Source organism: Cynocephalus volans, chromosome 5, assembly GCF_027409185.1.
Source record: "Cynocephalus volans isolate mCynVol1 chromosome 5, mCynVol1.pri, whole genome shotgun sequence".
NCBI classification, from domain to species: Eukaryota; Metazoa; Chordata; class Mammalia; order Dermoptera; family Cynocephalidae; genus Cynocephalus; species Cynocephalus volans.
Window position 1 is genome coordinate 48,185,550 of NC_084464.1, and position 16,549 is coordinate 48,202,098.

Consider the following 16,549-nt stretch of genomic DNA (forward strand, 5'->3'; position numbering starts at 1 on the left):
GCTGAAGGACATTTGAATTACCTCCAGTTTGGGGCAATTAGAAATAATGCTGCTATGAGCTATAACCATTCATATTCAGGTTTTTGTGTGAGGATACATTATTTTTCTCTAGGTTAAACACCTACAACTGGGTCACTGGGTTGTCTGGTAAGTGTATGATTAACTTCATCAAAAACTACCAAGCTGCTTTCCAGATTGGCTATACCTTTTTGCAGTCCCACCAGCAACACATGAGAGTGCCCACTGCTCACAGCATTTTGTATGGGCATCCTTTTGTTTTTGTTAATTTCAGTCATTCTGGTGGGTGTTTAGTGCCCACAACCTTTTAAAAGTTTATGAATATAGAGCTGGCCAGTTAGCTCAGTTGGTTAGAGCATGGTGCTAATAATACCAAGGTCCAGGGTGTGATCCCTGTACTGGCCAGCTGCCAAAAACAAAATATAAAACGTTTTTTAATGTAAAGAAATAAGTGTCTTTAATAGCAAATATTTTGCAAATGGTGATCATTTAAACACCTATTATGTGCCAGGTAGTTTACTAATACTTTCACAATCCCAGGAGCAGCTGGGATCATGGGAAGGGCACTCCCTTGACAGTCTGAAAAGCTCAAATCCCTGCACAGCTGTGGGTTGCTGTGGGAACTTGGGCCTCCATTCATCATTGTAGATTGATAGAGCAATGCCTCCTTGCAGGACTTGGTGTGAAAACCAAGTGAGATGATGCAGGGAAAGCCCCGCAGCAGGAACCCATAGCTGGGAGTTGTCACTAGACACTAGCTATGCTGTTTACGTACATTCCTCCATTCCTGGGATAGTTTGTTCCAGCAGCAAGACTGTTTGCTTCACCTTCAGGATATATTCCAAACTGAGCCCTCCGTCACACCTCACAGCTCTCATGTGCCACCACTCCAGCCCAGCCCACTACCATCTCTCTTGAGTGATTGCTGGAGCCTCCTAACTGCTCTCCCTGCACCCACGCTCGCCCCCTGGCGGTCATTCCCACACACAGACTCTTTTAAATCTGCAACCCAAGCCGGTGGCCCGCTCCCAACCCTCCAGAGGCCTCACTGCTGGAAATCCGTCTGATGCCTCTGTCCTCACAGTTCACCAGGCCTTTTGTGATCTGGCCCCAGCTACCACTCAGAGCTCACCCCTTCCCTTGCCCCATCTCGCTCCCTCTCTCAGCACACTCTACTTCAGGACCTGCTGCTCCTTCTCCTGGGGGCTCTTCCCCCAGAAACCCACATGGTGCACTCCCTCACTTCACTCAGGTCTCTGCCTCAACAGCCTTGTCAGAGAGCTTCCCTGTCCCCTGCCTTACCTAGCACTCCTTGCCACTCTGTCCCCTGACTCTGCTTCACCTTATAACAATCTGTTTTGTATTTATTTGATTAGTATCTATCTCCACCACTAAAAATGTAAGTTCGTAGAGGGTAGGGACTTTGTCTCTTGTTCACTGCTGTTTCCCAGTGCCTGGCCCACAGTCGGTCCTCAATGAAGATCTGGAGATTGAGAAGGAATCATGTCACTCAGACATGATAGGCCACAGCTATACTTAGGAATTATTGCTCTCACTGCATTATTGATGAGGTCGTAGAGCTTCCATGCCTGCCCGCTCCCCCAGCACCAGCCTCTTTTATTCACCTCTGTATCCCCAGCACTTCACAGCAAGTGCATGAAAACCGCTGTCTGGCCTGGAGTCACACTAGCAATGTCAGCCCACCAGCATGGCAGGTAATATTTTTTCTTCCTTTGAAGTGACTGGAGGTCAGAGAGGTGAAATGAAGTGTCCGAGGTCAGGTAGCACCTCAATGGACTCTCTCAGGGACCAGGACATGGGCCTCCTAACTCTGACCACAGCCTCCCACCTTTGTCCTTACCTTGCCACTGCCTGTCCCTCCCTCACGGCTAGACACCAGGACTTGCTTCTTATTGGCCAGAGTGGGAGCATTTATACCACAGACACTGGCAAACATAGAATTGGCAAATCAGCCCTCTGACCCCTCTTCCCCCAACCCAGAGCTGGTTGTTAACTTTTCACCAGCAGACCACTGGACGTGCAGCCCGGCATTTGGAGACAACTGAAGGAAGCTGCTCTGCTCACGTAGCCACATCTTGAGCTTTCAGCCAGACCACGAGACTTTGAGGGTGGACAAGATACCTTATTCATCTCTTTCCTCCCCTGCCTGTCCTCACTCTGTCGTGGGTCTGGCTGCCAGCCAGATTGGGGTCTGTGGAAACACTGAGCTTCTGCAGGTTGGAGGCCAGAGTGGGGCGAGGGCACCTCCCTACTGCTGTTCCTGAACTGACTCTGGCCTCGGCCTGGTCATTGCACTCCTGTGTGCACTCCTGACATGCTGGAGCCTTCTCTGCCTCTGAATCTCTCTTCTCTCCAAGATTCTCATATTTCTCATCTTTGCCATTCTTCTCCTGTCTTGCTTTCTTTTCTCTGGGAATAAAAACAAGAACTAACGTTTGTGTGTGTGTGTGTGTGTGTGTGTGTGTGTGTGTGTGTGTGTGTGTGTGTGTTTTCTCTCTCTCTCTTTCTTTTGTGTGTATGTGTGTCTTTGAGAGCTTTTATTTTATTTTTGGCAGCTGGCTGATATGGGGATCCGAACCCTTGACCTTAGTGTTATAACATCATACTGTAACCAACTTAGCTAACCAGCCAGCCAAGAGCTAACTTTTAATGAGCACCTGCTATGTGCTTTCTATGCATTGGCTCATTTAGTCCTCATACCAGCTCCATTGTACTGATGAGAACAGGAGGGCACTGAGAAGTTCAGTGACTTGCCCACAATCACACAGCTGGTAAATGGGGCAGCCAGGCTTGACTCTAGATGCTCTGTGACCTCTCGAGGAAGCAGCAATGAGCACATCAGCCTTAGAATTTTAAAACATGGGTTTGAGTCCTAGCTCTGTCACCTCCTGTGACTTCGCTCTCTAGGTCTCAGTTTCCTTCCTCATTCATAAAATAGGATAACCAACATATATGTCCTGCCCATTTGTAGGGATGTTTCAAGGTCAAATGATATAATGGATGTAAAAAGGCCTTGAAAATGGAAAAATACTCAGCAAATGAGTGGATTATTAGCATATGGTTCTGTTTTCCAATTTTTATTTTCTCCCTTGGCTCTGAAAAGGATTCTTTGTCTGCTTCTGTTGTACCAGTATGTGCAGCACTCCACAAGCTCCCAGACGTGGCAGTGATCAGTGTCATTGCTCTCCCTCTATTCTCTGCTGAGCTCTTATTTCTCAAGTCTCCCAAGGAGACTCAGTTCACTTTTCTTCTTCTCTCTCCATCATCAACCCCAGACTCAGAGAGAGGGAGTGTCCACCGTAGCCGGCTTCCGATGCTCAGACCATGACCAACACCACTGCCCTTTGAATGGAACGAGTATGTGAGTACACCTTAGACATTATAATGGAAGCCAGTCGGAAATGACGCTTCACTTCCTAGACAGTGGCTTGAGTGAACTTTTCAGAAACACATCTATTTTTGTGTGGCAAGGCCATATATCCTAGTCTGACTTTCTTTTCCTTTTTTTAAAAATTATTTTTAATACATTTTATCTTTTCATTAAAAGGCATCACTTTTTTCGAAGTGTAACTTACAGTAAAGTGCACAGATGTTAAGTGTACAGATTGATGACTTTTCACATGTGTTCACCCACAAAGCCACCGAGACCCAGAACATTTCCAGGGCCCTGGAGGGGTCCTTCATGCTTCTTCCCAGGCAATAGTTGCCCCCACAGTATTGATTTATTTTGGAATAGGCAATACATTCACATGGTACAAGATTCAAAAGGGGGCCGGCCCGTGGCTCACTCGGGAGAGTGCGGTGCTGATAACACCAAGGCCCCGGGTTCGGGTCCCATATAGGGATGGCCGGTTCGCTCACTGGCTGAGCGTGGTGCTGACAACACCAAGTCAAGGGTTAAGATCCCCTTACCGGTCATCTTTAGAAAAAAAAAAAAAAAAAAGATTCAAAAGGTACAAAGGGTAAACTGAAAAATCTTCCTCCCATCCTGCTTCCAGATGCCCATTGTTTTCACCTGAGTTAATATTACTGATTTTTTATAGCTACTTCTAAAGAAAGGTGAGCTTTCTTAAATTATATTATATTTATATTATATATTTTCTCCCCTTTTTACACAAAGGGTACCTAACTAATCAATTGTTGTATACCTTGTTTTTTAAAAATTTAACAATACATCTTAAAATTCTGGAATCATTTTAATTAAAAATTAATATCTTTATAAAAAAGCTGCCCCACATAAAAAACTTGGTTTATAAAAAATCCAAACTTTCCTTGCCAAACAATTCTATGCTCTGCTTTACAGCCCTCTGAGGGTTCTTGGGCAGCAAATCCTGCTATTACATCAAGAACTACAATTTAATTAGGAAAATGTAATTCATGTTAACTTTCAGCAGATTTCCCAATAAACCATTCTGCAAGTTCTGTCTTCTTGGTATTATCTTTTCCTTTTATAGCTCATATCAGTAGCAACGACATGGGTTTATATTTGCAGTAATTCATGAGCTCTAAAGGACATGTGTGAGAAACAAAAAAATGTGTCTGAAATTTGGAGCATAAATTGTGGAATTCCTCAAAGACCTAGATAATCGGAATTTATTAGGTTGGGGTGAGTAAAAGGGGAAAGAATTATATTGCACTTGTATATGTAAGAAGCAGTTTTCCTGGAAAAATCGATCAAGAGAATCCACTAGTGGTGTATGGACTTCCTCTTGGGGAGGGCAGGTCTGGCACTGCCAGAGGGCAGCAAAGGAGCTGGGCTCTGGCTGTGAGCTCCAGGAAGCAGAGGAGGGGCCGGGCAGGAGTGGAAGGCTAGCAGGGTAATCCAAATCAGAGTCCTCAGATGCATCAGCCATGCCAAAGGGCATAACAGGACCCCAAACCAGAGACACAGCCAATGGGCAGGGCTTCGGAGCTGGACTGACCAAGAACAGAGTTAGGAGCAAGTTGGGAGGCACCAGGTCATTGCTGAAAGTGAGGTGAAAGTTCATTGGTCTCTGGGTGCATGTGTGGGGCCTGCTGACTCAGTATGGGAGCAGATACACACGGGCTTTGCACAGGGTACCTGTGGAGAATTATTATAAAAATGCTCTCATAGAATCCTGACCCTGTACCCGTGCCCCTTTGCAGTGTGACTTTGCTGCTTCTGCTATCAAAGGTGGAATCCATCTCACCTCCCCTTGAATCTGGGGTGGCCTAGTGACTTGCTCTGACCAGTAGGATGTAGCAGAAGTGATGCTGTACAACATGTGGGGATAGGCTTCTGCTTTTCTTCTTCTGGAATGATTCAGTCATCATGTGAAGAAGCCCAGCCTGAAAGACCACAGGGAGAGAGAAACCCTGGCATCCTGGTCATTCCAGACCACCCAACCAGCCAAGCCATCAGCAGACTGCAGCTGCATGAAGGATACCAGCAGAGAAACCACCCAGCCAACCCACAGAACTGTGAGAAATAATAAACGGCTGCTTTAAGTCCCTACATTTTTACACAGCAATAGATAACTGACACATTCTTCTGTCCTATAAGTTTACTCTTCAAGGCTACATGTTAGGCAAACTCAGAATTGAGACCCAGAATTATAAGCATCTTATGTGTTAATAATTATGTTTTCCAGAACCCCTTCACATGTACTATCTAATTTAATTGTCACGACAATCCAGTGAGAAAGAGGAAGAGGGAATGTGTTATATCTCCATTACACAGATAAGAAAACTGAGGCTCAGAGATATATATTTCTTCCCCAGGATTACTCTGCAAGTCAGTAGAGATGTTATGAACTGAATTGTCTCCCCCCCAAATTCATACGTTGAAGCCATAACCCCCAACGTGACTATATTTGAAGATAGGACCTTTAAAGAGGCAATTAAGGTTAAATGAGGTCATAAGTGTGAGACTCTGATCCAATATGACTAGTGTCATTATAAGAACAGGAAGAGACATCAGGATGTACGTGCACAGAGGAAAGGCCATGTGAAGACACAGATAGAAGGTGGCCGTCTGCAAGCTAGGGAAAGAGGCCTCAGGAGAAATCAAACCTGCTGACGCCTTGATCTTGGACTTCCAGACTCCAGAACTGGGAGAAAATAAGTTTCTGTTGTTTATAAACCACCCAGTCTGTGATATTTTGTTATGGTATCCCTACCAAACTAATATAGATACCAATACTCAAATTCAGATCTTCTGCTTTCTTAGAGGGAATTTTCTTAAAACAATGAGGTACCATTTCTTGCATATCAAATTGGCAAAGATTTTTAAAAGATAAACTTGGTACTAGTAAGGATGTGGAGAAATGGACTTTGTTAATCACCCCTGATGGGAGTCTAAATTAGTACAACTTTCTAGAGGAAATTTTGTAATACATAGCAAAGCTTTTAAAAATATACTTACCAACATTTTTTGGCAATAGCAAAATACTGGAAATGACCTATAACAGAATGTATTTTCTAAAGATGGAAGTATCAATGTATTCCATTTCCCACTATCTTCTTACACTGTGGTGATGGTACCCTACATTGAGAGGTAGGGTCTACTCCCTCCCATTGAATCTGGGCAGACCTTTGTAGTTGGCACAACCAGTAGAATACAGTGAAAGGGAAGGTTATAAACCAAGGTTAGGTTATAAAAGGCGTCACAGCTTCTGCCTTGGCCTCTTAGACAGTTTGCACTGTGGAACACCAGCCACCATGTCCTGAGGAAACTCAGGCAGCTCCGTGGAGAGGTCCATGTGGAGAGGAACTGAGGCCCTCAGCCTACAGCCAGCACCAACTTTCCAGCCATAGGAGCAAGTAACATTCCAAATGGATCCTCCAGTCCCAATTGAGCCTTCAGATGGCTGCAGCCTCGGTCTCCACATCTGACCACAGCCACGAGAGACCCCAAGTGAGAACTGCCTGGCTGAGTTCTTCTCAAATTTCTGACCAACAGAAATGGTAAGAAAAAATAAATTTTTACTCTTGTTCTATGTCACTGTCTTAGGGTCATTTCTTATACAGCCATATATAACTAATACATGACGTATATGCCCATCAGTGGGAGGCTAGTTAAATATATTATGGCACATGCATATAATGAAACACTATGCAGGACTGACTTCGAAAGCTCTCCAAGGTAAATTGTTAAGCAAAAAATGCAACATGCAGAATAGTACAAAAGATACTACCACTTGTGAAAAAAAATTATGTATATTCATAGACAGAAAAATGTATATATGTACATATTCATACATGAGTATATAGAATGAATACATATATTTTATATTGTGTGTATATACACACTATATATATATTCTATTCAGAAATAAATATAATTAAAAAATTTTTAATCATACTTTTTCTTCAACTCAGAAATTTCATTTCTAGGAATTTATCCTTAGTAAATCATTGTAGTAAAGATTTATCAGCACCACACTCTCCCGAGTGAGCCACAGGCCAGCCCTTGTAGTAAAGATTTAGCTAAAAGTATGTTGTCACAGCTTCATTTAAAATCATGAAAAAGATAAAACGACCTAATTATTCAACAGTAGGAAACTGGTTGAATAGCTTATGGCATTCCCGTACTCTGCCACGTAGAAAGGGATTTCATGCCCCACGGAGTGATCATGATATAGTAATTGATAAGATATTATGAAATGGCACCACATAATCTTATCTTTAAAGTCTATTATATAAATGTAGATTGAGATGTAGATTAAGACACATTGAGAGAGAAAGATAGATATAGAAACCAAAATGTTAACAGTGGTTATGTCTGGGAGGTCCGATTATTGTTGATTTTGTTTTCTTTTTTCCCCCCCCATCTATCTGTGTTTTTAACAATAAACGTGCTACTTTGTAAAAACACAAACTAAAAGTATGTGCCACTTTGTAAAAACACAAACTAAAAGTTTGTCTTTGTTTTTTAAGGATTCATAGATGATCCTATAAATAGCATCTCTTGGTAGAGAATTCGAAACTTGTTTTTAAAGACGACAGAGTTTATCAAAGACAAAGATTACCAGACATATATCATTGGTCAGAGAGAGCTGCAGCCCAGTTCTAAGAAGTCCCAGCATGACGATCACAACACTGACCCCTTCCCAGCCCATCTGGCCAGTGATGGCCATGTCCAGAGGGGACATCCTGTCTGCAGGCTGTGTCCCTAAACTACCCCGGATCAAAACTGGTAGGCAGGGGAAGCTGTGCAATTTCTGTAGAGGAAGGTGGCCATCTCTGAGGAGCAGTCTTGGGATAGTCTCCAACCTGCACTTCCAAAGCCAGCACACCGTTTGCACTTACATCATAGGTTTAAAAAATCACCAAGTGTCATGGGCTGAATTGTGTCTTCCCAAATTCTTATGTTGAAGTCCTACCCCCAGTACCTCAGAATGTGACTGTATTTGAAGACAGGATCTGTAAAGAGGTAGTTAAGGTAAAATGAGGTAATATGGGCCCTAATTCTATAGGACTGGTGTCCTCATAAGAAGAGAAGATAAGGACACAGACATCGGCAGAGGCCCCTAGCCCCCCAGGTGCCTGCAGGTTAGCATCCCTGGCCCTCCCAGTGGGCAGAAATCTAGAAGTAATCCTGCTACCCTAACCAGCCTGGAGATCCTGGGGCTCAGCTGCTGACGTGGAACTGTGGCCTGGCCATAGGGCCCCTGCCCAGTCTCACCAGTCCCCTCTCCAAGGACCATGTCAGGTTGTGTTAGTACGTCTGACACTCCTCTCAGAGGGGGCCTTCCCTGCCTCCCAGACTGGCCCTCCATCTCTGTCCCCAGAGATCTTAAGGTTCATCCCCCCCACACCATGACCCCCACCGCCCTCAGACCCTGGAATCTGGTTGCTGGTCCAGAGGGAGCTCACAGTGTCCACACTGACCTGCCCTCCAAGAGGCTTCAAGGCCCTGAGCATTCTCACCCTCAGAGGCCACTGCTTCAACCTGTCAAATATATTCAAATGAACCCACATGACACATCACATATAACTTACATAAGCTATAGGAGTTGAGTTGCAATTGTCTAGTTAACATTTTGCAGTCATTTAATAATTTTGTTCTTACAATATGCTTTTCTAATTTTGGAGCTAATAATGAGCCCCTCCCTGCTGTGGTTCAACTATTCCCATGGGCCTTTAAAACACTGCTTGTGGCCCGAGACTCTGTGGCTATGGACCCAGCTGCGGGTCATCCCAGGGCCCCTTCCAAGGAGGTCCCACCATGCACTTGTGTGTCTGAGCCAAGCGGAACCCTCCAAAGCACCCAGTGTCCAGTTGCAATGCCCCAATCTCTTTTTGGTGCTGTAGGGTAGGAGGTGTGGCACTTTTCCAAGCAGAGCTGGCCTTTTCCTCCCTAACTTGCTCCTTGGCTAGCTCGTTCACATCTTCTCTTCCTATCAGAAGATTTTCCACTAGGCAAGAAAAATCAAGGGCTAAGAGGGTCTCTAGCCATCATAGAATCCAAACCTCCTCCCCATTACAGAGATGAGAAAACTGAGGCCCAGAGAAGGAAAGGGTGACCTCCAGGAACACCCTTGCATTTTGTGGAATGTGAATGTGGAAGTCTTCCCTGGGCTGAGGTTGAGATTTTACAATTACTCAGGGAGACCCTTGGAAGCAGGGTCTTTCTGACCATTGAGACTTCCAGGTTTGCCTTGATCCCAGGTCAGTGGTTTTCTTCCCACTATTGCTGCCTTTTTCTCTTGGCAGCACCCTGCCGAGCCCTGAGGGGGAAGGCTGGAGCATCACCCCAGGTGCTAAGGGTTGCCAAATAAAAAAATCTGAGTTTCAGATAAACAACAAATAACTTTTTTAGCATAAGGATGTCCCAAATGTTGCTGTTTACTTGAAATTCAAATTTAACCTGGCATTCTGTGTTTTTATTTTCTAAACCTAGTGTCCTCTTTCATTTGGGCCAGGTCCTTTACCCTTGCAGCTGTGAGTTTTCTTGCCACCCCATTAGCACATGAGTCACACAGCTGTGGACCTCTAGGCAAATGTTTTTGAACAGAACAGCATCATGGTTTGGGGAAATCCCCCCACTGTCTCCATAACATATGTGTTGGCAAAGCAGAAACCCTAAAATAATGCCTGCAGGAGGAAAACAGAAAAAGCGACAAGAGTTTATGATGCCTTGGGGAGGGCCCCGGCCATGTTAGTGCTGCAAGGACACCCAAACTAGATTGCTGGCTCTTCACCTCTCAGAGAGGTGCAGCTGGCTTTGAGAGTCTTGGGACATTGGAGACGAGACCTTCCCAGCCAGCTCCTGTGACGGTCTGATATTCTTCTTTCCCCACGTTTCTGAGAAGAAGTCTCCTAGGAAGAACAGTCTCATGGGCTGTGTGAGGGGGGCAGGTTGCTTGACTTCGGGGATGAAAGTATCTTGTCATGGGATCACTGTGGGAATTATAGGAGGAAACAAATGCAAAATTCTTGGCACGGCACCTGGCACAGAGGAAGTGCTTACACTCAATGGGGGCTATTGTCATGAGAACATTAGCGAGTGTATCTTAGGATGGCATGCTTGAAGTTCTCTGGGCTCCCATGGCTTGTCATCCTCAAGAAGTGTTGGGCCTCCAACATGGGCACATCCCCTGGACCGGCATCTGCACTGAGCCAGTGCCACCTGTCTGTTCTTCATTGTCGGTTCATTTTTAGTCACTCAGCAGAGCCCTGAGGCAGCAAGACTCAGAAAAGTTTGGCATTGAGGGTTGAGGGAGCAAGTTTTCTACCCGGGGTGCCCCTGAGGGCGGGCAGGCCACTTTTCGTGCATGTGTATGTGTTGGTGTGGGGGGGAGTGGGCTTTGGGGTGTGTCCCTGGAGGAGGGAGAAGGAAGGGGTGTGGGAAGGGTCCTGTAGAACACACGTTTCCACTTCTGGAATGTCCACGGTGGGCCCCAGGAAATGCGCTCTGGTTGGGAGTGAGGTGAGGAAAGCTCCTGAAGTCAAACAGCTCTTTCTTTGACATTTGGCTCTGCCAAGGGCTCTGGGGTTGGGACACCCCACCTTCTTAGAAAGAAACTGAAAGCCCTTAGGAGAAACTCTACCACTTCCCCTTCCTCGGTAAGAGGAACTTGGAGTTGCCCTGACAGGAAAGTCTTGGTGGGGCTTCTCGGAAGCCGCCACTGCTGCACCACTGAGGAAAACCGCAGGCTGGGGGGCTGGGCGGGGGGTCAGGCGGGGGGCCAGGCGGGCGGAGAACCAGCCATTGACGGAGTCACAGCCTTCTTCAAAGCCCATGGACAGAATTGGGAACTGCCAATGTTGTCTCTTGGCACTACCTGCCACCTCCTATTTGGGGTCTTTATGCTGCTCTCCCCTAACCCCAGCTGTCCTGGGCTCCCTCCCCACTGCCCACAGCCCTTTAACCGGGATCATCCTGTGTCAGCGTTCTAGATTCTCCTGATATATCCACCACCCAGCAAAGCTCATCCATCTAGTTCCCTCCCCGACAGGGGCACTGACTCTCCGGTGGCGGGATTGGAGGTGCCTATCAGCACACGGAGCTGTGTTTTGGAATAGGTCACAGCCTCGGATGGTCTAGTGAGTTGAAAAAGGATACCTGACCTATCGGTGACTGCTGTCTGCTTCGCTCATTTCCAGACTGGGGACAGCTTCTCTCTGAGGGTTAGGGTTGCCTCTTCCCATCCCAGACACGTCCAAGGGCAGCTGCTGTAACAAGGGGAGACAGTGCACAGTGACAAATCGCATCCAAGGCCCAGCCCCCAAACTGAGAGACCCTTGGGTCCTGAATCCTAAGCTTTAGTGCAGATGTGTCAGGATGGCATGGCACCAGAATCTGGCCCCCGCCTGGGCATAGACCCTTGGCCAGGGGTCCCAGCTCTCCTTTCCAGCTCCTCCCCTGGGCTTTGTTCTGATGAGCCTCTGCCTCCTTTCTGCAGCCATCTCCTGCCTGCCCAGGAGACCCAGCAGTCATGGATTTCTTGGGGAAGGCTTCCCTGCCCCAACCCCAGACCAGAGGGTTAGGGGCTGCCTCCGTTACTTCTCTGGGTTCACCCCTCCTACCCACATGACCTTGTGTTGCCTAGTCTCCTGACCATCACCCAGCCTGTAGGCTCCTGGTGGCAGTGACTGTGGCATATCTCAATGAATATTTAATAAGGAAATAAGTGAATAAATGAGTTAACTTAGTGCTCTGTACCAGGCCTTGTGGCTGAGAGCCCCACGTGGCCACAGGCCCAGACATCCACGTGTGGACATGTACACCCACGTGCAGCAGGAGGAGACACGTGTACGCCTGCCATGGTATCCCTGAGATGTGTCTGTGGGTCCCTGCATTTGTCCCCCAGCGTCGCCAATGATGTCCTCTGGCCAGAAGGTGGCGCTGCGCCCCTCCTCTGCGGTGTTTGTCCATCCATACCGCCACCGGCTGTCAAGACTGAAGGGGCTTCAGCAGGCACACAGAGCCCACCTCCCTCATCCCATAGGGGTCAGAGCTGCCTGGGTTCCTTGGGGAGTCAGTCTGGTCTAGCAGCCAGGCCTCTGAAACGGCAGTGTCCAAACTCCATTTCAACCCATGTCGATGGCGGTCTATGCTCAGCGCCAAGCCGGACCCAGGCAGCTACAGAGCACAGAGGTTAAAGGCATGGAGTCAGAGTCCCAGCTAAGTCTTTGACTGGTTATGTGACCTTGGGCAAGTCCTCATCCTCTCTAAGCTCATTGCCCTGTTAAGTGGGAATATGACAACCTGTAAAATGAAAGAGTAACTGTAAAAGCTGGGCTGCAGTGGCGCTCTACCATAAGGCAGTGGTTCTCAAACTTTAGCCCTGAAGGGCTTGTTAAAACACAAATTGCTGGGCCGGATCTCCAGTTGCAGATTCAGCAGGTCTGGGGTGGGGCCTTGGATCTGCATTTCTAATGAGTTTCAGGGTGTTGCTGATACCACTGGTCTGGGGAGCACACTTTGAAAACTACTGTATACTGTATACAAGCAAGGTTACCCACAAGGCATAAAGCAGCCAGCCTCCAGCAAGGACGAAATGGACGCAGAAGAGATGAAGGGCAAACTCCAAGGGCTGCAGGGGGCCCAGGGAGGGGAACACACCCCATGGCCTGGGTGGTAGGAGGGGGAGAAGGAGGGGCCTCTAGACCTGGCTCTCTATCACCAAACTGTCAGCACAGCCCCACCCGCCCCTCCATGGCACACGCAGGCTCTGCCAGAGGATGGGCCCGGGGCTGCTGGCTGGTCAGCGGGTCTGCCTCACTCCATGCGGCTGCAGCCTTTCCCTAGAGGGAATGAGTCTGCTGGTTCCCTGCTCCCTGCTTGGCCTCTGCTGTGCCTCAGCTTCTGGGAACTCACATTTCCTTTCTCCCTTTTTAAATACTAGTTTTTAATCAGATAAAGGTAAATGCATCTCCACCTTAGGACATTAATACAATGCAGAAAAGCGTACAGAAGAAAATGAAAATAGTAATCCAAAATCCAGTCACTCGGAGATAATCAGCGGTAGTCTTTCTTTTTCTTGCATGTTGCCTTGTACACGACATTGCACCCACATGACATTGTAGCATAGCACTGTCCTTTGACACAACAACTCTTAGGAATCAAGAATTGAAAGGCTACACAATAACACAGCACATGGATATGTCCTCTTGACTTGAACATGGGCCTCTTGCAGGACAAGCAGGCTACATACGTATTTATTTATTTCACTATTCTAAATAACCCTATGGCGAAGGGCTTGATGCATCTGCCTGCATCTCAGATGCCTTCTCCAGGGGAACTTTCTAGAGACTCACTGGGTCAAAGGGTATGAAAGTTTGAAGACTCTTGATAGATATGGACTACCTGCTTTCCAAAAAGATTATACCATTTGATGGTCCCACCCAGTGTGAGAGGGTGACAGCAGCCTGCTTGGCCCAGCTCACGCCAAACCCCGCTTGGCCCCATTCACAATGTTTGAGATGAAAGGAGGATGCCATTCAGACCCCACAGGGGAAGAAGTGCCCAGCACTGTCCAACCTCCACATCCACCAGTCAGCCCGGGCAGCAGCAGGCCCCACACCATGCTGCAGGTGGAGGACGTGGCACCTCGGGCTGGGCACAGCCTGGGCGGAGCACCCTCCTGCCTTTGGAGCTGGGATTGCTCTTGCCTCTCACTTTCTTCTATACCCTAGCTCCAGTCTGTCTGCAAATGCTGTTGGGACTACCTTCAAATCACATCCCCCATGTGACCACTTCTCCCCACTCCACCTCTGCTACCCTGGCCCACCTCTCACCTGGATATATCAGTCGCCCCCTCTTTTGATGCCTCCCCATCTCTTGCCCCCTTAGTTCTCCACAGCAGCCAGAGAGGTCCTTTTAAAACCTAGGTCAAATCAGGTCAGTCCTCTGCTCAAAACCCTCCAATGGTTCCCATCTTACTTGGGGTGTAACTATGACCTACAAGGCCTTTAGGTCCTGACCTCCATCACCTCCCTGACTCACCTTGCTACGACCCCTCGCCTTTACCTACCTACTTGGCTCCCTGGGGCTCCCCAGAAGAACTCCAAGCATATTGCTGCCTCTGGGACTTTGCTCTTCCTGTTCCTGCTGCCTGTCATATTTCCTTGGATACCAACAGGACTCCTATGCTCAAATGTCACCTCAAAAACAACCACAAGCAAATGTGACCTGTTTGGGAAAGGCCCTCCCTGACCACCTGTCTACAATTGCACCCTGGTCCCTTCATTCCTCTACCCTGCACTGTTCCTTCACAGCACTGCTCGCTGATTGGGTTCCTGTCTGCCTTCCACACTAGCAGGTTCCATGAGGGCAGGACTCTGTCTGTTTGGTTCACTGCTGGATCCCCCAGCACCTGGCTCACAGTAGGTGCTCAGTGAAGATCCACTGAAGGGATAACTGAATGAAAGATTTCACTGGGTGTGTATGTGTGGTTCCTCCCAAACTATGCCTTATTGACTCTAGGTCCCCAGCTGGTAGACAGTGCCTGGCACATAGTGAACACCCACGTGGTGTTTCCCGTCCAAGAACACACGAAGAGAGAAAGGAACTCAAGGCAGGGCATGAGAGAATGCATGGGGGTAGGGAAACGGGAATTCCAGATGAAACCTGCCACTCACAATTGATGAGGCCTTGGGCAAGTCACTTTGTCTTTTCGAACCTTGGTTTTGTTGTCCATAAAAAGAGCACGATGACACCTGTGCCAGCATCACAGGGCAGTTGTAAGGATTAAATGACAAACAGGTTGGAAAAGCACAAGGACAGCCCTGCTCCAGCCCAACGCCTCCCTGTGGCTCTGCATGACACCCCTCCCTTGCCACACCAGCCATTCCCTTCTCTGAGCCCCGCGAGCCCCACACAGATTTGTGTGTGTGTCAGAGCCCTGCCGGTGTTTTCTTTCTTTCTTTCAATTTTTTATGGAAACATTGATTGTACATATTTATGGAGTAGCTGCTGGTGTTTGCATGCAAGGTGCATTTACATGACTGCCCCTCCCCCTGGGCTGTGCCTCGTCATCTTTGTATCCATCTGCCCGTCACCATGCCTGACAGCGAGGCATGCTCCTCAGGCATCTGATGACTGACCAGCAAGTACATTCACTGAAAGCTATAGATGGGTTAATGTGATGAGAATAACTAGAGACAGGGATTCTAGACCTGAAGAGAGGGCAACTCTGCAAGGAGCTCTTTGGGGAAAGGAGCTCCTAGGGGCAGGAGGGCCTGCTGCTGGGGCCCCAAGTGTCCCACCTGGATGGAAGGGAGGGAGGTACTGATGGACTGGCTGAGTCCACTCTGGGAGGGGCCTAGGCAGCTTCCTCCCGACATCTGCCACATGGGCCACAACTGAGCTGCAGGGTGGAGGCCTGGCTACCCACCTGCATTCCTCGCTCTGTGTACCCATGATCTCATCCCGGCCCTGCAGCCACCCACAGGACAGGAGGCTTTGCCCCACTCTGCCAAGGAGGAAATGATGCCCTGTCCTGAAAAGTCATCTGGCCTGGGCCCGGCAGGCATTCTGGTGGGCCTCAGGCTCCAACAGGGCAAGTGGGATGTGGTCATGGAGGCCACCTCACACTGTCAAATGCATGGGGGTCCTAGGATTTTCCAGGCCCAGCTGTCTTCCTTCTGCAGTCTCAGTGACACAGACAGGGCTAGCTGACAGGTCCTGCCCGGGAGGGGCGTGGGACTGAGTGAGCGAAACTCCTTTTAGGAAGGAAATCTCGGAGGCAAGGTTGAGAAACCAGTGTCTCGCCAAGGCCTGGGGGTTGGGGGAGCCCAGGTGAGACAACTCAGTCCTCAGGAATGGGTGGGGTCTGGAGGGGAGGCAGGCACTTCCTTCACCAAGCCCAGGGTCCTGTTCAATCCTTACTGAGGAGTTTCCTGGCGACAGGCAGTGACCTGCCGGCCGCTTGTGTGGGAAGCGGCTTGGCGTGGCCCTCACCATCTCATTAGCAGTGATTCACTCAGGACTCACCTGGCTGTCAGGGACCTGTCCCACTGCCCCCTGGAACCAGCTCAGCCGGCGCTCTGGGAGGGCAGAGACCTGGTTCCTCAGCTCTCTGTTCTCCAAGGTGCCCAG

The 16,549-nt window shown here is 48.3% G+C and overlaps 1 long non-coding RNA gene across 1 annotated transcript; it reads right to left on the reverse strand.

The window, feature by feature from the left end:
* Window positions 1–8,284: 8,284 nt before the first annotated feature.
* LOC134377612 (uncharacterized) lies at window positions 8,285–16,549 on the reverse strand. Its single transcript, XR_010023546.1, has 3 exons — window positions 16,445–16,549; window positions 11,570–11,679; window positions 8,285–8,424 (listed from the first exon to the last, which is right to left on the reverse strand). It is a non-coding gene; the product is annotated as an uncharacterized LOC134377612 (long non-coding RNA).